Below are 24,727 nucleotides of genomic sequence, written 5' to 3' on the forward strand. Positions count from 1 at the left end.
CGTGGGCAGCCCAATCCACGGTGCAATTGGGGTGCTCAAGGACACCTCAGTCATGGACTGTCAGCACTGGGGATTGAACCGGCAACCTTCCGGGCACAGGGCCAGTTCCCTAACCTCCAGCCCACGACTGCCCCACAAAGAATTATCAAGTTTGATAACAATAAACCAGAGCAACACTGCTTAGTTTTAATTGTAATCAATTGAGAACCTTGAGAATTGACCAGCACCAATATTACTAGCCTATTGAACCAATATTATTCTTCTAAAATGGTCATCTAAAATGCTGTGCACTTTACTGTAATTGCTCAAACACTTTGATGCATTGGTGCTGTCTCTAGTACTTATAAATTTAGTCACACAAGCACTCACACAATGTTAGTACCTGGAAATGTGCAGTATAATTACATTTACTGCTTAACATAGGTAGATTTATGCAGAAGGAAACTCTCTGAGAAAAATGTTCTGACCACAATTACACAGCGAACTCTACATCTAACTGTAGCATCACAAACTTTAGTATTGCTTTTAAGAATCTGAAAAAGGGGAAACAACCAGATGACAGATGACAAACATGCAAATGTTTTTTTTTTTCATTCTCACACCTACACAGTCTTGCCCACAGCTCTTTCCTGCTCTGTTGTTAGTGCTACAAGGAAGTTTAATGCAAATATGCCTCAAAAACTGTTTCAAATGTCTTCTGCAAGTCCTAGAGACATCACTGACTGTCATCACAAGTCTGACTAGGACTGCATCCAAAACGTTACACTTTCAATCTAAATTGTATGCCAAAAATAGTAAACAAGCATTAGCCATTCATTCATCAGAACGTGTGTATAGTTAGTGTGTAGTTTTGGATTCAGTCTAGGTTTGAGTCAGCAGCAGGTCTCTTTACTGAAAGACTACATGCAAGATGAACTATGTTGCTGCGGTCAGAGCAAAACCTTATATCTCCAAATGGTAACATTTCCATTTTAGGAGAAGAAAAAGACTTTACTTTTAAAGTAAGTCAATGGAACCAGACTTTTTTCCAAGTCATTTTGGTCCATATCTTTCAGTCCATTCATCAAGAAATTAACACACAATGCAAAGGCCAACAGGCATTTATAAATGATGTCAAAAATTAAAAAACGAGAACAATTGAGTTACAAGGTATTTGTTCTGACAGCAACGATATGTTACTACCTGTTATGGGCTTTTACAGCTTTTCAAATGTTCATGTTTAGACTAGAACCAGAAAAAATGTGCACCACCGTTAGCTTGGCACTAATGTACTACTACAAATCTCACAGGGGTGCAGTTTTATCTCTACCAGTCAGGGTTCATTAGAGCATCAAAGTCATTTAGAAATTCCTAAAAAGCCCTCACATATCAAGAGTTAAGAAATTCTGCCTTGAAATTTGCATAGTAGAAAAGAGCATTTGCTTGGTGGATCTGGAGGACCCACACTTTGCTGTGGAGAGTTTATTTCTTATCTTCATTTTCACCCAACAAAATCCAGAAGAGTATATTGCTTATGAGCCACCGATACTATGTATTTGTTCAAGATGCAAAATTTAATTTACTTCTTTATAGAATAATAACAAGCTGTCGACAAGCCCAAAATATTATTATACACTTCTATAACCTAATAATAGCTCCATTAGTTTGCATTAAAGTCCCTGTAGCTATTGAATAGTAAGCCTTTGTGTGTAACAAGCCTGGAATGTTAAGGGGTTAGTTGAATTAAATAAGCTACTGTTATGACCTCTGAAATTTCTAGGCTTAGTTGTAGCATCACACACCATAGCAATGCCTTAAAGTTTCTGATCTTTAGCTTTCTTTTACCTTATCTGTTGTGGAAAGGCATGCTGTTATGATTGGCCCCACCCGATTGGCCCATCCCAGTCCTGTTCATATGCTCATGGTGTTTCCTTCCCAGTCCTGTCCATGTGTTCATGTTTGGTCTAGTCCATGTGCTTTTTGTTTTGAGGCCAGTCCGGTCCCTTGTTTGGTTACTCCGCCCCTGATTGTCCCCACCTGTGTCTTGTGATCCCTTGCTAGCCTTTGTGTATTTAAGCCCTGTGTTTGCCTTGGTTTGGTTTTCATCATAGAATCAACAGTTAAATTATAATAGATAATGAAAAAGAGAAAACACATTAAGTAATGAATTAAGGACACACACACACGTACATTTTCAGTGTTTTGTTCAGGACTATCAGTGAATGCTTAACCGTTGAAGGTAGGGGAAAATAAGAGTAAAGGAACACACCAGGGTTTTTTAACCTGCTGCATCTGTAGCGTACAGTTAGTCTGGTGGGGCCTTGTGATTTCATAATAAGAACATCTCAGAGATTTTAAGTGATAATGTAGACTTATTAAGGTGCAAACACATTTTGAAAGCAATCCAGTGCTTGAAAGAGGAGCTCAAAGTAGGGGGAGATGGTGTATTTATCAACATTATAATATAACATCAAGTCTGTCTATAATTCATAAATGTTATGCAAGTAAGCATGCCTGAATAGTCCCCCAAAACATGTGTACAGAGAACATATTACATATGATCAACATAAACATTCTTTTGCAACGAAAATACATTAACTAACAACAGCTTGTTTTGCTTGTGTTAACAGTTGTACTCTGGATGTTAAAAGTGCACAGACAAACTGGATTTCACCACAATCCAGCACCAAAGGTTTAACAAGAGTTTTATTTTTTCTTTCTTTTTTTCCATTCGGTATAGCCCACTAGCTTATGACTTACCTCCAAACTCCCAATATTTTTATTTATGTATATGCCTCCCATGACTTCCTTCAAGGAATAATTTTACATGATGTGGATAGTATTTTATGCTTAGGCTATAAATTCATTCATGACCTATTAAGTCCTCTGTGCAGTGGGATAACTATGACCTTATGTGCTCCAAATGCCCTCATACAAAAGCCAACTAATTTGCTTATTAAATGGGTATTTTGTCCCAAAAAGCTGATGCGCCGAAGGCATGCCACTCAACCCACTAGCCTCTGATATTAACCTACATGTTTGCGATGCGCTGCGCTACCTGTTTAAAATTATACAAGTCTAAATATTGAATATATCATGTTGAGAAATGGGAAGGATCTGTAACTGTAAAACTGAAGTGTAAAAAGTGTGTTGTAGTTCATGTTAGTGGATTAGATAGCATGTAACCCAAGCATAGGGATGGTAGAGGACCAAATAAAGGTCAGAATGCAACTCAGGAGATGATAATTGTTTTTCAGTTATATATTTTGTCCTAGTCATCTACAGAGCACCAAAGCCACAAGCAGAGTGAATGGAAGCAGAAGTATTCTGTGGTTTATATCAGTCACATGCCTTCAGTCATAGCTAACTAAAGCATAGCTAAAGAGATTACAAAAGAGCCATGCTGGCTTTGAGCCATTCACACAAAGGACAGTTTATTCAATTTCCCTTCGTTCCTCTTTCGTGGTAACTCAAGCCTCGTAAATCATCCTATTCTATGACATTCATACTATGATTTACATGTTCTCAGTAAGCATCCCTAAGTATGTGTTTCCTTTCTGACTGGACCAGTGGTCCTGTGACAAAACCACCTGGCAGAATTGCCTGTATGAGTCCTGTGAGCTGTTTTGCTGCCTCTATCTGTCTGAGGTAGTCTTAGCAGACACAGGCACTAGAATCTGACTAGTAGGTGAAGCCAAACTGGCCTCAGCTACTATGAGACAAAGTGAACATCTGATTAAGACCGTGAGTAGATTTCCTTGACTGCCTCAACCCAAAGTTCATCAGTGAACATGTGCCATCTCCTAAAATCACCCACGAAACACCAGACCAGTACATCATACACCATATTAGCAGTGTTAAAAGATCCCACAGTCAGTCCCCCTAAACCAGAAGAAGGTTATGGATCTGGTTGTAGTCACTGGGATTGCTGTGAGGAAGAGGACAAGGAGAGACCCCTAGTCTCAGTAATTGAAGTGAGTCAGATCTAGTGAGAGACCTTCGAGGTAGAATCCGCTGTGATGGAGATGCCTGCTGCAGGAATCCCAGCAGGCCTAGGAAGCAGTTGCAGTTTGGGCTTCTTCCAAAGGATAGGCCCCTTACTGGAAAGGGAGGGTTTGGAAACCAAAGATTTCAGGAATTCTGTAGTCAAAAGCCTCTCCACCCTGACTGCCACGAGGTTTTGAATATTCAGAAGAGTGCATGTCCTCAGAAGACTTTTCACAAATGGTGGTCTCTGGTTGTTTGATAGTCTGTTCAAGGCTGCCAATGGTCTTGTACCCCTTTCTTATTTCTTCAAGTCCATCCAAGAGATTCCTGAAGGGCTGATTCTGAATTTGATGATGTTTTAGACAGAGCAATTTCAAACCTCTTGGTCTCTTTGTGTTGTTTAATAGTACTATCTGAATCCACTTCATCTTCCTAGACTACGACCTGGAAAGTCTTCTTGCCTGTCTTGGTACCTGTGCGAACGGCTTGTATCAGAGCAGCTAGCTGGTTCCTAGGAATTTTAACTTGGACTTCTTCTTAGCATCCTGTTTGGGGTTTGTATTAGCCTCTGTTGGCATTGCCCCAACAGACAACACTGGTTATAATCAAGAGATGTTACCATGGTCTGTAGGGAACACGAATCCTTCTTATTTCCTATTATCCTACCAGAATCCTTCTTATTTCTTATCCCTCTTTACGTGCTGTCTTACATTCCTTTCCTCCTCATCTTCATTTTCCTCACTTTCCATGTCTATCATCAGATTGCAGTTGAGTCTTTGCTCTTAGGGTCACCAGATGGGCCATCTGTGGATACCTGCAGCTGGTTTTGGGATTTGTCTGTAGTATAAACATATATGATACATATAAGACCAGAGATGGGGTGGCTGTGAAGTAGGTCTATGGTCTGTTGTTTCTTCCGAAGTGCCTTGACCAACAAAGGTGAAAAGACTAAAACAGTGTATTGATGTGGTCTTTCAAATATTTTGGCAGTTGCATATTAGAATGCACACCTGACTAATTTGACTCATATTGATGGCATAACAAATATATTATGACATAAATATTTACTGAAAATAATACATACCACCTGTTTACATATAATTCATTTACATCTGTCTGTACTTGTCAGTATGTCTACAGGCATTGAAAAGTGGAGTGAGGGGGACAAGATTGAAAGTAACAATGAAAACAGCTTCTGATTCTGGACTTTGACAGATGTAATGGATAAATATCCATCTTTGTCTACACTGTAAAAAGTGGCTCATCAGATCTACCTAAAAATGACTTCATCTGGTAAAAAGTAAATGAACTAGTTTCATTCAACCTAAAGAAATACTTTGAATAAAGGACTCTTTCAGTCAATGTAGTTTTTTAAAGTTCAACAAAACTAGTTCAATTGTTTGTTAAGACCTGAAGTAATTTTTTAGGTAGATCTCATGAGCCACTTTTTACAGTGTAACATTTCTATATCTAACATTAGAATCATTACTCATAATCATCTGACATTTGAAATTTGGTTGAAACATGTCACGTCTAGAGTGTTAATCTGCCAGCAAGAGAAGACCTCAAAGGACAAAAATAGGAAGGGGACATTTTTGAAAACATCTTAGATATACTTATGTAGAACAAACTGTTCTTGAACTATCTTCACACCCCCCGTTCAAAGGGAAGTTGTTATAAAAGTACAAGATTAATTGCGTCCTCACCTCAGGCAGGACCTGAGACCAGGGGATTGCGTGTGTGAGAGTGGCATGACAGCTGCTGTATTTATATCTCTGTGTTTGTAAGTAACTAAGAGGTCAGAGAGAGAGAGAGAGAGAGAGAGAGAGAGAGTACATTGACTGGTGTGTTCATTCTCTTGACTTCTGCTTGAGCTCACATAAGGGTCAGTCTTCTTAACTGGGTCTATAATAAATGTAACAAACTTTAACTTTCCACTACAACAGACAGTGCTGTTACAACACGGAGGCTCCTGACCATATACAAGAGGTCACTAAGCCACCACCTGGAACAAGTTCAAGGCTCTGTCTTCTATGACGACCAGGAAGAACACCTGACCAGACCAACCTGGCACTCTTCACTCCACTCTGCTTTGTTTCTTTCCTTTGTTAAGTTTGTGACATTTAGTGGACTTTGAGAACTTGGGGAAAGTAGGGGATGATTGGCAATTTTTTTATGACCTTTTGTTGTGTTTCTCCTATAATTAGTTCTTTTGTTTGTTATTTTGGCGTATGCTCGTCCCTGAAGCCATTGCCCCACCATATTTGAGCTTTTGAAGAAAACAAATCTGCAATTTTCTGGTTTAAATGCTGTCCATTGTCTGCTCTAATGGCTGGTCTGGGGATTTTCTGTTACAGCCTGGCCTTCAGAGTTAAGAATATGACATTCTTCTTGCATTTGTCATTGTACACAAAAAGACCAGGTATCACCTATAAAATGTTACCACAATCATGTGGAAGAGCAGTAAACTCAATTTTCAGATCGCTCAGTTTTTTTATATCCATATGTATTATTGACAAAGTATAAATATGTTTACCACTGGCAATTGCATGTCCAAAAGCTAAAGCTAAAGATGAAGCACACATTAAAAGTCACTGCTTTAGAGAACCAAAGAATATGTTACTTTTCTGATTACATATGTACATAAAGCCAGTCTAATTTAAATTTGATGTTCTACAGGAAGACATGACGTTAATTTTTTAGAGTGAAACTGTAGCTTTGCTGCTAAAGAGAAATGAAGCCCCGTCACCACAAGAAAACCGGAACACTAACACACCACGGAATTTCAGATCCTACATACAGTTTATCAGGTACACCTACCATACATGCACTTCATAGGTTTACAATTACAGACTGTAGCCCATCTGTTGCTTCACAGTTTATCAACTCACATCTACACTGATGGAAAGAGACCACCATAGGACCACCACTGGTAAGATATTACTTGGGTGCTGTCCATTCTTAGCAAGGTAGCATGGTTGTGGGTGCTGCACAGATACAAGTGTGCCACGTTGGTACACAGATCCGTTTTACAGTAAACTGAATTAGTCTTTCCCTAACACTTCATCTGTGGTCAGTTTCTGACCACTGCAAGCTACATATTTTCGTTTGGCAGGCTATTCCAATCCCAGTATTAAGGCTGAGGAGTTAAAAAGTGATAACAATGCTGTTGTGTCTTTTACAGTTATGGACAGTGGTAGCTCCATAGTATTTCTTTCCACTGATGGATGATGTAGAGGGGGGCTAATAAACTATGCAGAAACAGATGGGTTAGTAGGGGTGAGAGAAAAAAGTCACTCGAGTATAATATTAGTATTCGATTGACAAATGGAGGACGAAGTGTCAGTATTTTATTCTTTCCTTGTGAATGTTTTTAATGACTGTTATGCCTGTTGTTTGACAAATGGTTTACTAAATTGTAATTTTGTTTTAAATCCCTGTGATGGTGCCATTATTGCAAACTCAATGCTTCTGTCAATGAAGTCAGTTCTGTCAAGTCACGCAATCTGGGAGAATGGGTTAGACGAGAACCAGAAATTCCCTGATATACAAATATGAGGCACTGGGTAAGATTCCTAACATTACATTTACTTATCATGGTTAACTGATTTAACCCTGTAAGGCCCACTGTTGCAAAATTACATCACTTTTAGCTGTACCAAAAACAAACCTGCAAATGTTTTTTTGTTTTTTTTCTTGTAAGACCATATTTACATAGTCATTAGGTCTTATTGTTCAGCCTTGCAATGCCATTGGATGGTAAATGTGCAGGTCTGACCATCAGGCCATGAAGTCATACAACTTTCCTGGATGCACATCTCCCTCTTTCACTGAAGTGGAATATCTCAACACTCAAGTAAGTAAAATCCCTGAATTATTATTATTATTATTATTATTATTATTATTATTTTGCAATTATTAGAATGTCTAGAACATGTAATTACTAAATTATTCTTGAATGCATGCACCAACTTAGATTTTCAGCTTGTTATGTCTGTGTTGTAGTTTTACAATGTAAAACATAAATAAAATAGGTAACCCTTCAATTTCTGCATGATTTTTATTTTTTTTGCTCTTTGTTCTATTTTTGGGTTTTACAGGGTTAGCAGACAGAATAAATGTGTAAAAACAAAGCCTATTTTGAATGTTTTAAAATAAAATTAAATCTGTACACATAAAAAGAACTTTTTCTTAATATATACTCCACTGTTCTGCTCTTTTTCAATAAATCACAATGTCATACCATAATATTTGACATATCACAAGTCTTTAGTTGCTCTTTAGTTCAGGTTAAAGTTTCTGTTCTCACTCCTGTTGAATACACCCACAATAATATAATTCCAGCAGCAAACTAAAGATTCTGAACGAGAACTGAATTGAGAAGGAGCTTAAAAATATTACAGTCAGAATAACTGTAATATAAAATGTCCTGAATTAATACACCAAATTATTCAAAACTATTGGGCAGTTAATGGAACCATTTTTGACATCAATGCAAAAATGGCAATCAATGCAACCATAGCCTACTGTTAACAATCTGTATAGCTTGATGGAAGAATGATTTATGATTATTTTTATGAATAAGAAATTATTTATTAGACAGTTTGTTAAAAATGTATTTATCATTGTTTGCTTTATTGCATTTTTCAACATGACTACTTAACTCATTCTAAAATGACAGTAATGCAAGGCCTGTTATCATTGATTGCTTTCTTATCGACTTACTGCCCAATCCTTCCACACCCGTGTAAAATATAGCCATCCATCCATCCATCCATCCATCCATCCATCCATCCATCCATCCATTATCTTCCGCTTCTCCGGGGTTCGGGTCGCGGGGGCAGCATCCTAAGCAATGAGGCCCAGACCTCCCTTTCCCCAGCCACTTCCACTAGCTCTCCAAGGGGGATTCCGAGGCGCTCCCAGGCCAGCTGGGCGATATAGTCACGCCAGCGTGTCCTGGGTCTTCCCTGGGGTCTGCTCCCAGGTGGACTTGCCTGTGACACCTCCCGAGGGAGGCGTCCAGGAGGCATCCTAACCAGATGCCCGAACCACCTCAGCTGACTCCTCTCGTTGTGAAGAAGCAACGGCTCTACTCCGAGTCCCTCCTGGATGACCGAACTTCTCACACTATCTGTAAGGGAGAGTCCAGACACCCTGCGGAGGAAACTCATTTCAGCCGCTTGTATTCGCGATCTTATTCTTTCGGTCATTACCCAAAGCTCATGACCATAGGTGAGGGTGGGAACGTAGATTGCCTTATGGCTCAGCTCTTTCTTTACCACAACAGACCGGTATAGAGCCCGCATCACTGCTGACCCAGCACCAATCCGCCTGTCAGTCTCCCGCTCCCTGGATACTTGAACCCCGAGATACTTGAACTCCTCCACTTGAGGCAAGAGCCTATCCCCGACCCAGAGAGGGCTCTCCACCCTTTTCCTGAGAACCATGGTCTCGGATTTGGAGGTACTGATTCTCATCCCGGCCGCTTCACACTCGGCTGCAAACCGATCCAGCGAAAGCTGAAGTTCGCGGCCTGATGTCCCCAATAGGAACACATCATCTGCAAACGGCAGCAATGTGACCCTGAGGTCACCAAACCAGACACCCTCCATCCCCTGACTGCGCCTAGAAATTCTATCCATAAAAATTATGAATAGAATCGGTGACAAAGGGCAGCCCTGACGGAGTCCAACTCTCACTGGGAACGAGTCTGACTTACTGCCGGCCATGCGAACCAAACTCCTGCTTTGTTTGTACAGGGCCTGAATGGCTCGTAGCAAAGAGCCATGTACCCCATACTCCCGAAGCACCTCCCACAGAATACCCCGGGGAACACAGTCGAATGCCTTCTCCAGATCCACAAAGCACATGTGGACTGGTTGGGCAAACTCCCATGAACCCTCCAGTATCCTGGAGAGTTGGTCCAGTGTTCCACGACCAGGACGGAACCCGCACTGCTCCTCCTGGATCCGAAGTTCAACTATAAGCCGGACTCTCTTCTCCAGTACCCCTGCATAGACCTTACCAGGGAGGCTGAGGAGTGTGATTCCCCTGTAGTTGGAACACACCCTCTGGTCCCCTTTTTTAAAAAGAGGCACCACCACCCCAGTCTGCCAATCCAGTGGCACCGCCCCCGATGTCCACGCAATGTTGAAAAGGCGTGTCAGCCAAGACAGCCCCACAACATCCAGAGCCTTGAGGAACTCAGGGCGGATCTCATCCACCCCTGGAGCCTTGCCACCAAGGAGCTTCTTAACTACCTTAGCGACTTCAGCCTCAGTAATGGACAAGCATATTCCCATGTCCCCAGACTCTGCCTCCTCACAGGAGAATGTGTCGGTGGGATTGAGAAGGTCCTCAAAGTATTCCTTCCACCGCCCAATGATGTCTTCAGTCGAAGTCAACAGCACACTTCTCCACTATATACAGTGCTAGTGGCACACTGCTTTCCCCTTCTGAGTTGCCCGACGGTTTGCCAGAATCTTTTCGGAGAAGACTTAAAGTCACTTTCCAAGGCCTCACCAAACTCGTCCCATACACAGGTTTTTGCCTTGGTGACAACTGAAGCCGCAGATCGCTTGGCCTGTCGATACCTGCCAGCTGCCTCTGGTGTCCCACAGGCCAACCATGTAGGACTGGGAACCCGGTAGGACTCCTTCTTCAGCTTGACGGCATCTCTCACCTGGGGTGTCCACCACCGGGTTCGAGGATTACCGCCCTGACAGGGACCAACTACCTTACGGCCACAGCTACAGTCAGCCGCTTCAACAATGGAGGAACGGAACATGGCCCATTCTGAGTCTATGTCCCCCACCTTCCCCGATATCTGGTCAAAGTTCTGACGGAGGTGTGAGTTGAAGATCAATCTGACAGGTTCTTTTGCCAGACGTTCCCAGCAAACCCTCACTATACATTTGGGCTTGCCTGGTCTTACCGGCATCTTCCCCCACCACCTGAACCAACTCACCACCAGGTCGAGGGGCTATGAGAAAGCCCACACCTGCCCACCGCCTCTCACCATGGGCAACTCCAGAAAAGTCCAGCCCCTCCCAAGGAGATTGGACCCGGAGCCCAAGCTGTGTGTTAAGGTGAGCCCGACTATATCTAGCCAGTATCTCTCAACCTCGCGCACCAACTCAGGCTCCTTCCCCGCCAGTGAGGTAACATTCCAAGTTCCAAAAGCCAGTTTCAGCAACCGAGGATCAGAACGCCAAGGCCCACGCCTTCGGACACTGCCCGATCCACAAAGCACCGAACCCCTACTACTGCCCCTCCCATTGGTGGTGGGTCGATGGGAGGGGGGACTCATGTAACTCCTTCGGGCTGGGCCCGGCCAGGCACCATGAGTAAATGCCCGGCCACTAGACGCTCGCTGGCGAGCCCCTCCCCCAGGCCTGGCTCCAGGGTGGGGCCCCGGTAACCCTGTTCCGGGCAGGGTACACAAATCCTTTTCTTGTCTTCTCATAGGGGTTATTATGGATCACACTTTGTCTGACCTGTCACCTAGGACCAGTTTGCCATGGGAGACCCTACCAGGAGCTTTTGCTCCAGACAACATAGCTCCTAGGATCATTCAAGCACGCAAACCCCTCCACCACGATAAGGTGGTGATCCATGGAGAGGGTGTAAAAAATATATATATAAATATATATATATATATATATATATATATATATATATATATATATATTTTTTTTTTTTTTTTTTTTTATTTATATAGAACCACAAATAACACTGCAGGCCACAGTATATATATATATATATATATATATATATATATATATATATATATATATATATATATATACAGTGCCTTGCAAAAGTATTTGGCCCCCTTGAGCTTTTCAACCTTTTGCCACATTTCAGGCTTCAAACATAAAGATATGAAATTGTAATTTTTTTGCGAAGAATCAACAACAAGTGGTACACGATCGTGAAGTGGAACAAAATGTATTGGATATTTTAAGCTTTTTTTTAGAAATAAAAAACTGAAAAGTGGGGCGTGCAATATTATTCGGCCCCTTTACTTTCAGTGCAGCAAACTCACTCCAGAAGTTCAGTGAGGATCTCTGAATGATCCACTGTTGACCTAAATGACTGATGATGATAAATAGAATCCACCTGTGTGTAATTAAGTCTCTGTATAAATGCACCTGCTATGTGAGAGTCTCAGAGTTCTGTTTAAAGCGCAGAGAGCATCATGAAGACCAAGGAACACACCAGGCAGGTCCGAGATACTGTTTTGGAGAAGTTTAAAGCTGGATTTGGATACAAAAAGATTTCCCAAGCTTTAAACATTTCAAGGAGCACTGTGCAAGCAATCATATTGAAATGGAAGGAGTATCAGACCACTGCAAATCTACCAAGACCCGGCCGTCCCTCTAAACTTTCAGCTCAAACAAGGAGAAGACTGATCAGAGACGCAACCAAGAGGCCCATGATCACTCTGGATGAACTGCAGAGATCTACAGCTGAGGTGGGAGACTTTGTCCAAAGGACAACAATCAGTCGTACACTGCACAAATCTGGCCTTTATGGAAGAGTGGCAAGAAGAAAGCCATTTCTCCAAGATATCCATAAAAAATCTCGTTTAAAGTTTGCCACAAGCCACCTGGGAGACACACCAAACATGTGGAAGAAGGTGCTCTGGTCAGATGAAACCAAAATCGAACTTTTTGGCCACAATGCAAAACGTTATGTTTGGCGTAAAAGCAATACAGCTCATCACCCTGAACACACCATCCCCACTGTCAAACATGGTGGTGGCAGCATCATGGTTTGGGCCTGCTTTTCTTCAGCAGGGACAGGGAAAATGGTTAAAATTGATGGGAAGATGGGTGGAGCCAAACACAGGACCATTCTGGAAGAAAACCTGTTGGAGTCTGCAAAAGAGCTGAGACTGGGATGGAGATTTATCTTCCAACAAGACAATGATCCAAAACATAAAGCAAAATCTACAATTGAATGGTTCACAAATAAACGTATCCAGGTGTGAGAACGGCCAAGTCAAAGTCCAGACCTGAATCCAATCGAGAATCTGTGGAAAGAGCTGAAAAATGCTGTTCACAAACGCTCTCCATCCAACTTCACTGAGCTTGAACTGTTTTGCAAGGAAGAATGTGCAAAAATTTCAGTCTCTATGTGCAAAACTGATAGAGACGTACCCCAAGCGACTTGCAGCTGTAATCGCAGCAAAAGGTGGCGCTACAAAGTATTAACGCAAGGGGGCCGAATAATATTGCACGCCCCACTTTTCAGTTTTTTATTTCTAAAAAAAGTTTAAAATATCCAATAAAATTCTTTCCACTTCACGATTGTGTCCCACTTGTTGTTGATTCTTCACAAACAATTACAATTTCATATATTTATGTTTGAAGCCTGAAATGTGGCAAAAGGTTGAGAAGTTCAAGGGGGCCGAATACTTTTGCAAGGCACTGTATATATACACTGTGGCCTGCAGTGTTATTTGTGGTTCTGTGGTTTTGAGAAATACAACATCTAAACATGCATTTGTATTAGCAACAAGTATCACATATCACATGTTTCCAGTCTCATGCATTATATATAACTATAGCTAATATGCTAGTATGCTATTTGCACACAAATCCAATACAATCAGACTTCTTACACCTACAACCACATCTCTGATGCACCTGCAACAAAGTGATTTGACTTTAAGCTGAATGACTGAAAAAATGCATAACTTTATGGGCTTTCCCAGTTTCTACTTGCTCCAGTACAAAAGCATTATGCAAGGACAACATGTAAAATTAGATACATTTACCCTATATTTGAACTGAACCTAGTCCTAGTCTGGAAATGTTTATGAGCAATGATGCAAACTGATTACCATTTACATTTGGCTCTTTCTGTTGACTAATTGTGACCCTGATGCACTGGTGTAGGCAAAGGTTACAAAAGTGTATGTTTTGTTTATATGTTAATAGAATGATGTAAGTTTATAAAAGTGTAAATATTGCCTCATTCTGCAAATTTTATTGAACAGCTACTATTTATTTGCTGAGTTTGTACTGGAAAAATAAAGTATAAAATATGAAATACCTTTTGCACAAGTGACATTTTATGCCTTTTAAAGTATTGTGTTTTTAATGCATTTCAGATGTTTGGATAAGCTGTGAGACTGTACAAGGCAGAACAAAGTAACTAGTGCTCCACTGCAATCATTTAATATGTTAACATTCAACATGAGGCCAGTACTACTGTCACAGCCATGCATTATATGGAAAAAACTATTGGGACACCGTCACATTACACTCACAGGACCTTTCATGATATCCCATTCTAAATCCATAGGTAGAAAATTCCAGAGTTTTGGGGCAGCAGCACTGAAAGATCTGCCACCCATAGTAGAAAGTCTAATTGAGGGAACTGTGAGAAATCCAGAATTAGAAGATCAGAGAGCACAAGAGGGACAATATAATGTAATGAGAGCAGAAAGGTATGTCGGAGGCAGGCCATGTAAAGCCTTGAAGGTAAGAAGAAAGTTTTTTTTTCCTAATCCTAGAACTAGTCGGAAGCCAATGCAACTGTCGGAGAACAGGAGTAATATGAGCTGTGTGAAAGTAAAAACCCTGGCTGCTGAGTTTTGGATGTACTGAAGACGATTTATTAGTTTAGCTGGAAGGCCATAGGAAAGTGACTTACAGTAATTGATGTGAGAGAAGGTGAAAGCATTAATCAACATTTTAGCGTCAGTGTCAGTCAGCATAGGGTGTAACTGTGCAATGTTATGCAGATGATAAAATGCAGTTTTGGTGACAAGCTTAATATGAGACTCAAAAGTGAGAGATAAATCAAGAAGACAGCCAGGGTTCTTAACAAACTGGACTGGCTTAATATCGACACCATCAATGTCAACTGAATTTTCAATACCTGGGAAGTGAGGCTTCAGCTCCAACTAACAGAATCTCTGTTTTATCAGTGTTTAGTTTCAGCTGTTTTGCAACCAAATTTTCATATCTCTGACACAAGAACTGAAAGAGAAGGAAGTAGTGCTGATATACATTTGTGAAAGTTAAAACCATGGTGGCGGATGATCTGACCAAGTGGGTAGGAAATGATAAAGAGGACAGGTCCAAGGACACATCCTTGGGGTACATTTCGATCTACAGAAGCAATACCAGATTTGTGGGAGCCCATAAAAATGCATTGATGCCTATCAGCAAGGTATGACTGTAGGGTACTGTGTACACGTAGTGTGTAGGGTGCGGAAGCCAGACTGAAAAGGCTTATATATGTTATTGGAGGATAGATAGTCATGCAGCTGAGAGGCTACAGCTATTTCCATGACATTAGCTAAGAAAGGGAGATTGGTCTGTAGTTGGACAGTTAGGATGGGTGCAACCCAGGTTTCTTCAGAATAGGAGTGACAGCAGCTATTTTTAGATATGGAGAAACAGTGCCTAATGAAAAGCATAGATTAAACATATGAGCTATGTGCATATGTGCAATAACAGAGGAAGCACACCTGAGAGTAGTTGTAGGAGCAGGACCTAGTTGAGATGTACAAGTAGAGGATGTGGAAGTAATCTCAGACACAGTGGAAGAGTTCATATGAGAGGAAACAGAGAGACAAATATCAGGTGAGAGTGAAACAGAGGCCTGAGAAAGAGAAGTGCCGGTTGCTTCAGGGAAATGCAGATAGATTCATTTTATCCAGAAAATAAAAAAAAAAACCAAGACCACACTCAATGAGCTTATGGTTAGAGAAACCAACAACAGAACCAGAAACTGAAAGATTTAAACTATGGCCACAGAGCAAGTCAAGTGTGTGACTGTGAATATGTGTTGGGACATCAACGTGCTGAATCAGTCCAAAACATTAAAAAATACTGCAGAGTTCGGTACAGAGAGCACAGCTGGTGTGGACATGAATATTAAAGCAGGTGACATAGATGAAGCTAATGTGAGTGATTCATTCAACTCGGATAGAAAGATATTAGCAGGAGATTTAGGAGGGCGGTATATTAACATCAAAAGATGTGGCACAGACGAAAAAACCTTCATAGCTAAATTATTAAAAAGTAGTCACATCATGAAAGTCCAACTGTTTGACATTCAAATTGGTCTGGAATACAGCAGCCAGGCCACCTCCTTTACCTGTAAGACACGTGTTAGATAGGTGTGATGGTGCAGTGTATGCCCATCACTGAGATTAATAGGAACAATAGGAATATCTGTGTAAGGTTGTATGTACCTACCTTGATGTCCTTTGTAGAAGGGGATGAGGGAAAATGGGAGATAAAAGGGACCGAGGCTTCTTGTCCCTGTTGGGTGGATCCACCTTCAGGGAGGGAGAGGGGCCTCAGTGTTCTAAAGGGGGAAAACCTGGGACATCGTCCCTCCGAGCAAGTTATTCGTTTAGTCGGGGCGGGGCTTCGACGATAAGAACGCTCGGTGTTCTTTCAGCTAGGTCTTCTCAGCTACCTGTGGGAGGAGTGGTGTAATCCCGGTGTGATGCTGTTAGCTGCTTGTAACAGGTAGGGAATAACCTGTGTGATGAGGATTAGCCTTGCAGCGAAGCCTCAAGTTTATCTTCCATTTGATTTCTGTTTGATTCAGTTTTTCTTTTGTTTTTGTGTGTAATAAAATAAGCACGTGTGCACTTGAACTTGGAGTCTCGCCTCCTCGTATCCACACCCACGCCCATAGCACCAACTTTGCCGTACGTAAATCCCAGTGCCTCTTCTTTTGGAGGTTGCACCGTTACAATAGGTAAGTAAAGTGTGTGGATACTATTAGATTTAGGTTCAGGAAATCCCCTGCTTGTTGCCATGTTTCAGTACGAAGGAGCATGTCCAGGCTTTTCTCAGTGATCAAGCCATTTATAAGTGATGCCTTGTTAGTACTCTCTGCATGTAACTCCTTTTTGGGCAACTTCTTGTTTTCATGCTTATCGTAAGTATTTTGTTTGTTGGTGTAATTGTTGTGCTTATACCTTCACTAAATGCCTTTACTTGTAACTCCTTGAACTAATTCTAATGCTTCTGCTAAAAACTAACGCTAATGCAAAGGCTAAAGCTTGGCTGTCTTTATGCATAACCTTCAGGCAACACACCCCCAACTTTGTGCAGCCATTCTCTAGGCTGTACTCTAGGGTGTAGGTTACAGCACATTCTATGTGGTATAGCTGCACTTTGGACTGTTTCTGCTTCATGAAGCTGCATGGCACAGCTGCTCTGTGGTGGCCTTGCAGAGCTGCATTAGAAATTGATAATATTCAACAAATCCAGTACTTTAAATCATCAAAATAAGTAAATTAATTTGACACAGACACTCATCAATTTTATAAAACCATGGCCTTCTGTGGGGAAATGAATGTTTGTTTAGTGGAACCCAGTTATAGGCATACAGGATGCTCCATTGCTTACTACGTGATTTGAGGTGACAATGTTAGTCTTATACAGCCAAATAAGCTTCCTCCTGCTCTGGAGTGCTTAATAATGGTCTAAAAGTGATCAAGAGATTGTTGGCTGGTTAACTGTCTGTCCACTGACCAGAGTTTACAAAATGTTTAGGTAAATGACCTTTTTTGAAGACATTGGTTAACAGGATGCTGTTTCCTCTACATTTCTGAACTGCTCATCACTGATTCATTCAAATGTCACCAGCATCCAGGATCGCCAGATTAGCATTTTATGCTACTTGCTATGAACATAACTGTTTAACAGTGCTTTGTTTTTTCATCACCTTGTCATATTCATTAAAAAGCACCAACAAAAGAAAGACAAATAAACACAATTTATACAGTAACAACAACAATAATAATAATTCCAGTATGTTTTTTTATTAATTCATTAAAATGAATCTTTTCGGAATAAAAATGAATAACTTTGCTTAAACATCCCTATGACCTTGATACTCTCTCTCACTTCCACTTTACACACAGTACCTGTGCAGTTCCAGGCTTCTCATACTGCTCGTGCAGATGACCTTTGCTTAGTGTATGGTGGTCATGACTGTGGTGGTGGGGTAATTTCTGCAAGGTAGAGGAAGGGACTAAGATTAAGTGATTAAATTACCCTTATTAGTCCCACAACGGGGAAATTTCACCTCCGCATTTAACCCATCTGGGCAGTGAAACACCACATACTCACTAGGAGGCAGTGAGCACACTTGCCCAGAGCGGTGGCAGCCCTATCCGCAGCACCCAGGGAGCAATTGGGGGTTAGGTGTCTTACTCAAGGACACCTCAGTTATGTACTGTCGACACTGGGGATCGAACCGGCAACCTTCCGGTTCCCTAACCTCCAGCCCACGACTGCCCACAAGATGGCCTTCTCTGAGCCCTGGCTCAGCTTGGCTGTTTTGGCCTTCGCTGCTCTCTTCAGGCTTGTTTTTGTTTATGAGGCTTATACAGAGCTGATGCTTTGACTTTTTTCTCTAGTTGAGATTTGGGGTCTTTTTCTGGGCCTGTCTTAGGGGGTGACTCAGATGCGGAAGGCTCAGTCTGGCTGTCCTCTGCAGTACAAATAATAGTCACAGGTTTTTACGGTAAGGAAATACATCTTTAAGATTCTACTATGCTTTCCCCACATAAATACTGACATAAGCAAAAAAACATAGAGGGACAATACATTTCCTTGAGGTATACAAACAAACTGACCAGTTCCAACTAGATAACCCTCAAGTGCATCAACATCAACTGTCCTCTTTTCTCCTTTTCTCCACAGTGAGATGGACTGAGAGAAACATACAAAAGGCTCTTACACAAATGGATCAGAGGGGCATGGCTAAATGACTTAACCATTTAACTAACACACATGCACACTCATAAACACACAGCCTCTCACAAGCAAGGATAATACACATGAAATGTCAGTTTTTCAGGCTTGATCAAACATCTGTGATTTTGGTTGCAGAAAAATGTATAAACATATTCAAATATTCTGGTCCTGTGCACCATGACATGTTTTAAATGAGTAGATTACTAGAAACTGAGCATCATAAATAAATAAATACATGAAAATAAGAAATCAGTGTCAGATTTGTCCAGAATGATAATATTTGAATCTACATTTTATCAGTTATTGTCTCCACACAGCCCATACATATGTAAGATGGCTGTTTGTGGATTTTAGCACAGCTTTTAATAGAGTTATCCCCCACACACTGGTACAAAAACTGAGTAGCCTGGACTTAGGCAGTTCACTGTGCACATGGATGCTGGACCTTCTGAGCAACAGACCCCAGAATGTCAGGATGGGAGATCAGACATCACCCACTCTCATCTTGAATACTGGCACACCACAGGGGTGTGTCCTCAGCCCCTCCGCTACTCCCTGTTTACCCATGACTGCTCCTCTATTCACCCTACCAACACCATTATCAAATTTACAGATGATATCACCACAGAAGAACTGACATCAGACAATCATGAGGCAGCCTATAGGGAGGAGGTTCTGCATCTGACAGAATGGTGCTGTTACTATAACCCAGACATAAAGCACAAAATCCAAGAAAATGATGGTGGATTTCAGTAATCAAAGCACACACTTCCCTCTGCATACATGGGGAAGGAGGTGTAGAGGGTAGAGAACTTTAAGTACCTTGGTGTGCACATCTCAGCTGATCTTACCTGGACCACACACACCTCCCATCGGGCAGAGAAAGCCCAACAGAGGCATAACTTCCTCTCCTCAGGAAGTTAAGGCGCATGCACCTCTCTTATCACCAGCTTCTATAAGTCAGCAATAGAGAACCTACTCACCTACTGCTGCAAGGTGTTGTTCAGAATGGAAAGGTCCTGCAGCAGGTGGTGAGGGCAGCAAAGCATGCCATTGGTATGATGCAACCACACCTCAAAGACGCTTACAGTGGCCGAATCCAAAAGCCAGCAATATTTTAAAGTACTCCCACTCACCCTCGACATAACCTGTTTCTCCCCCTGCTGTTGGGAAAGAGATTCAGATCACTGAGAGGGGCCTCAGTGTTCTAAAGGGGGAAAACCTGCAAAGGAATTAATTAGTTAATTAATGAATACTTACCGGTAATATGTATATAGTAGTCACGACTAGTCAATAGCTGTGTAGATGGGTGTGTATATATGTATGTGTGTGTATGTAAATTAGAGCCCTGGGACATCGTCCCTCCGAGCAAGTTTAGTTGGGGCGGGGCTTTGACGATAAGAACGCTCGGTGTTCTTTCAGCTAGGTCTTCTCGGCTACCTGTGGGAGGAGTGGTGTAATCCCGGTGTGATGCTGTTAGCTGCTTGTAACAGCTAGGGAATAACCTGTGTGATGAGGATTAGCCTTGCAGCGAAGCCTCAAGTTTATCTTTCGTTTTATTTCTGTTTGACTCCGTTTTTCTTTTGTTTTTGTGTGTAATAAAATAAGCACGTGTGCACTTGAACTTGGAGTCTCGCCTCCTCGTATCCACACCCACGCCCATAGCGCCAACTTTGCCGTACGTAAATCCCGGTGCCTCTTCTTTTGGAGGTTGCACCATTACAATAGGTAAGTAAAGTGTGTGGATACTATTAGATTTAGATTCAGGAAATCCCCTGCTTGTTGCCATGTTTCAGTACGAAGGAGCATGTCCAGGCTTTTCTCAGTGATCAAGCCATTTATAAGTGATGCCTTGTTAGTACTCTCTGCATGGAACTCCTTTTTGGATAACTTCTTGTTTTCATGCTTATCGTAAGTATTTTGTTTGTTGGTGTAATTGTTGTGCTTATACCTTCACTAAATGCCTTTACTTGTAACTCCTTGAACTAATTCCAATGCTTCTGCTAAAAACTAACGCTAATGCAAAGGCTAAAGCTTGGCTGTCTTTATGCATAACCTTCAGACAACACACCCCCAACTTTGTGCAGCCATTCTCTAGCCTGTACTCTAGGGTGTAGGTTACAGCACATTCTATGTGGTATAGCTGCACTTTGGACTGTTTCTGCTTCATGAAGCTGCATGGCACAGCTGCTCTGTGGTGGCCTTGTAGAGCTGCATTAGAAATTGATAATATTCAACAAATCCAATAATTTAAATCATCAAAATAAGTAAATGAATTTGACACAGACACTCATCAATTTTATAAAACCATGCCTTCTGTGGGGAAATGAATGTTTGTTTAGTGGAACCCAGTTATAGTCATACAGGATGCTCCATTGCTTACTACGTGATTTGAGGTGACAATGTTAGTCTTATACAGCCAAATAAGCTTCCTCCTGCTCTGGAGTGCTTAATGATGGTCTAAAAGTGATCAAGAGATTGTTGGCTGGTTAACTGTCTGTCCACTGACCAGAGTTTACAAAATGTTTAGGTAAATGACCTTTTTTGAAGACATTGGTTAACAGGATGCTGTTTCCTCTACATTTCTGAACTGTTCATCACTGATTCATTCAAATGTCACCAGCATCCAGGATCACCAGATTAGCATTTTGTGCTACTTGCTATGAACATAACTGTTTAACAGTGCTGTGTTTTTTCATCACCTTGTCATATTCATTAAAAAGCACCAACAAAAGAAAGACAAATAAACACAATTTATACAGTAACAACAACAATAATAATAATTGCAGTATGTTTTTTTTATTAATTCATTAAAATGAATCTTTTCAGAATAAAAATGAATAACTTTGCTTAAACATCCCTATGACCTTGATACTCTCTCTCACTTCCACTTTACACACAGTACCTGTGCAGTTCCAGGCTTCTCATACTGCTCGTGCAGATGACCTTTGCTTAGTGTATGGTGGTCATGACTGTGGTGGTGGGGTAATTTCTGCAAGGTAGAGGAAGGGACTAAGATTAAGTGATTAAATTACCCTTATTAGTCCCACAACGGGGAAATTTCACCTCCGCATTTAACCCATCTGGGCAGTGAAACACCACATACTCACTAGGAGGCAGTGAGCACACTTGCCCAGAGCGGTGGCAGCCCTATCCGCAGCACCCAGGGAGCAATTGGGGGTTAGGTGTCTTACTCAAGGACACCTCAGTTATGTACTGTCGACACTGGGGATCGAACCGGCAACCTTCCGGTTCCCTAACCTCCAGCCCACGACTGCCCACAAGATGGCCTTCTCTGAGCCCTGGCTCAGCTTGGCTGTTTTGGCCTTCACTGCTCTCTTCAGGCTTGTTTTTGTTTATGAGGCTTATACAGAGCTGATGCTTTGACTTTTTTCTCTAGTTGAGATTTGGGGTCTTTTTCTGGGCCTGTCTTAGGGGGTGACTCAGATGCGGAAGGCTCAGTCTGGCTGTCCTCTGCAGTACAATTAATACAGTCACAGGTTTTTACGGTAAGCAAATACATCTTTAAGATTCTACTATGCTTTCCCCACATAAATACTGACATAAGCAAAAAACATAGAGGGACAATACATTTCCTTGAGGTATACCAACAAACTGACCAGTTCCAACTAGATAACCCTCAAGTGCATCAACATCAACTGTCCTCTTTTCTCCTTTTCTCCACAGTGAGATGGACTGAGAGAAACATACAAAAGGCTCTTACACAAATGGATCAGAGGGGCATGGCTAAATGACTTAACCATTTAACTAACACACATGCACACTCATAAACACACAGCCTCTCACAAGCAAGGATAATACACATGAAATGTCAGTTTTTCAGGCTTGATCAAACATCTGTGATTTTGGTTGCAGAAAAATGTATAAACATATTCAAATATTCTGGTCCTGTGCACCATGACATGTTTTAAATGAGTAGATAACTAGAAACTGAGCATCATAAATAAATAAATACATGAAAATAAGAAATCAGTGTCAGATTTGTCCTGAATGATAATATTTGAATCTACATTTTATCAGTTATTGTCTCCACACAGCCCATACATATGTAAGAAGGCTGTTTGTGGATTTTAGCACAGCTTTTAATACAGTTATCCCCCACACACTGGTACAAAAACTGAGTAGCCTGGACTTCGGCATCAAAGCACACACTTCCCTCTGCATACATGGGGAAGGAGGTGTAGAAGGTAGAGAACTTTAAGTACCTTGGTGTGCACATCTCAGCTGATCTTACCTGGACCACACACACCTCCCATCGGGCAGAGAAAGCCCAGCAGAGGCATAACTTCCTCTCCTCAGGAAGTTAAGGCGCATGCACCTCTCTAATCACCAGCTTCTATAAGTCAGCAATAGAGAACCTACTCACCTACTGCTGCAAGGTGTTGTTCAGAATGGAAAGGTCCTGCAGCAGGTGGTGAGGGCAGCAAAGCGTGCTATTGGTATGATGCAACCACACCTCAAAGACACTTACAGTAGCTGAATCCAAAAGAAAGCCAGCAATATTTTAAAGTACTCCCACTCACCCTCGACATAACCTGTTTCTCCCCCTGCTGTTGGGAAAGAGATTCAGATCAATCAGAGCAAAAACATATTAAAAAAAAGCTTCTTCCCTCCTTAAGTCCCTCCTCCCCTCCTTAAGACTAAGACCAAGATATTTTTCATCTTGCACTACATATTATTTCATTTTGCACTTGTATGTCTGTATATATTATCTCATTGTATTTATCTTTACGCCTTTATTATTTTCTTTTTCTATTTATGTCCTTACCGTCAATTGACAATAAAGTATTCCATTTCTTATGACTTCCCAATCTTTGAATGGTAGTATATTGCTTTGTAGGTTTCTTGGCTTGATGATCACGACCTGTGCTTATCCTGTGTCAGAAAGCAGGTAAAGTTTTCCCAATTATTATTTAACCAGATAAAAAGTGATTTAGAGTTATTATTTGTGCTTTTGACAGTAAAATGTTTCTTTCTAATAGGAAAATTCATCATATGGAGTGTTGAACCTTCAAACACGGTCAGAGCTGGATTACCATGAACATGTAGGTGAATATAATGCCCTATAATACCAGACTTGTAGTTTCAGCAAAGAACAGTTTCAGTTAAGCGCTGTTCACAAGATGTTCACATGATCCACCAGAGGTTTTCTAATACAAAATTAGTAAAATAGTTTCCAATCATCACAAATTATGTTCCCTAGAATGGTGTTCTTTACACTGAGCCAGATTTTAGAACATAGGGTAGAGTGAATAGGGACCATTTTGGACACAATATCAGACATTATGTTATTTCCAGTGAGCATTCCTATGCTTGTTGTAGTGTTCAGCATATGTAGAATACCATTATAGAATGCTGATTTAGCTGCATGAATGGGCCCATGCCCCAAACTAATGGAATGCATGCATGGGCCAGTGGCCCTAAGCTAACGGTATAAGTTCCTAAACAAATGGAGGGCATGTATGAGCCCATGGCCTTACATTAATGGTGTGCATGTAAGGGTCCTTCGCCCTACACAAACATAGTGCATGTATTGGCCCGTGGCCCTAAACAAATGGACAGCATGTATGGGCCCATGGTCCTACACTAACAGAGTGCATGTAAGGGCCCTTGGCCGTATGCTAACAGAGTGCATGTATGTGCCTGTGGCTCTTAGCTAACAGAGTGTAAATAAACAAAGAGCATGAATGTGTATATGGCCTTGTGCTAAGGAAGTGCATGTATGGACACAAGTCCCTAAACAAACAGAGAGCATATATGGGTGTGCATGTATGGGCCTGTGGCTCTAAACTAATGAAGTGCATGTATGAGCCCTACGTTAATGGAGTTATTATGATGGATCTATTAATACACTAATAGAGTGCATGTTAACTTATTTAGTGCTTGTAATAAGTCAGTGGTCCCAAGCTAATGAGTGAATGCAATGGGCCTATGGCCCTGACCACATAAGTGAGGGCAATGGACCCATGGCCCCTAGTCAGTGGAGTGAA

At 41.4% G+C, this 24,727-nt stretch overlaps 1 protein-coding gene and 1 long non-coding RNA gene across 2 annotated transcripts in view; one reads left to right on the forward strand and one right to left on the reverse strand.

The window, feature by feature from the left end:
* The window catches only part of LOC108414367 (uracil nucleotide/cysteinyl leukotriene receptor-like), a 30,076-nt gene extending 28,165 nt beyond the window's left edge, over positions 1 to 1,911 (reverse strand). Inside the window, exon 1 of the mRNA XM_017687211.2 lies at positions 1,825 to 1,911. The gene's annotated coding sequence lies outside the window, so the exon portion shown is untranslated. The remainder of the gene's footprint in view (positions 1 to 1,824) is intronic.
* A 4,881-nt stretch (positions 1,912 to 6,792) lies between these two features.
* LOC119263304 lies at positions 6,793 to 7,789 on the forward strand. Its single transcript, XR_005130231.1, has 3 exons — positions 6,793 to 6,898; positions 7,450 to 7,532; positions 7,670 to 7,789. It is a non-coding gene; the product is annotated as an uncharacterized LOC119263304 (long non-coding RNA).
* The last annotated feature ends 16,938 nt before the right edge of the window (positions 7,790 to 24,727 follow it).

Source organism: Pygocentrus nattereri, chromosome 1 (genome assembly GCF_015220715.1).
Source record: "Pygocentrus nattereri isolate fPygNat1 chromosome 1, fPygNat1.pri, whole genome shotgun sequence".
Classification (NCBI taxonomy): domain Eukaryota; kingdom Metazoa; phylum Chordata; class Actinopteri; order Characiformes; family Serrasalmidae; genus Pygocentrus; species Pygocentrus nattereri.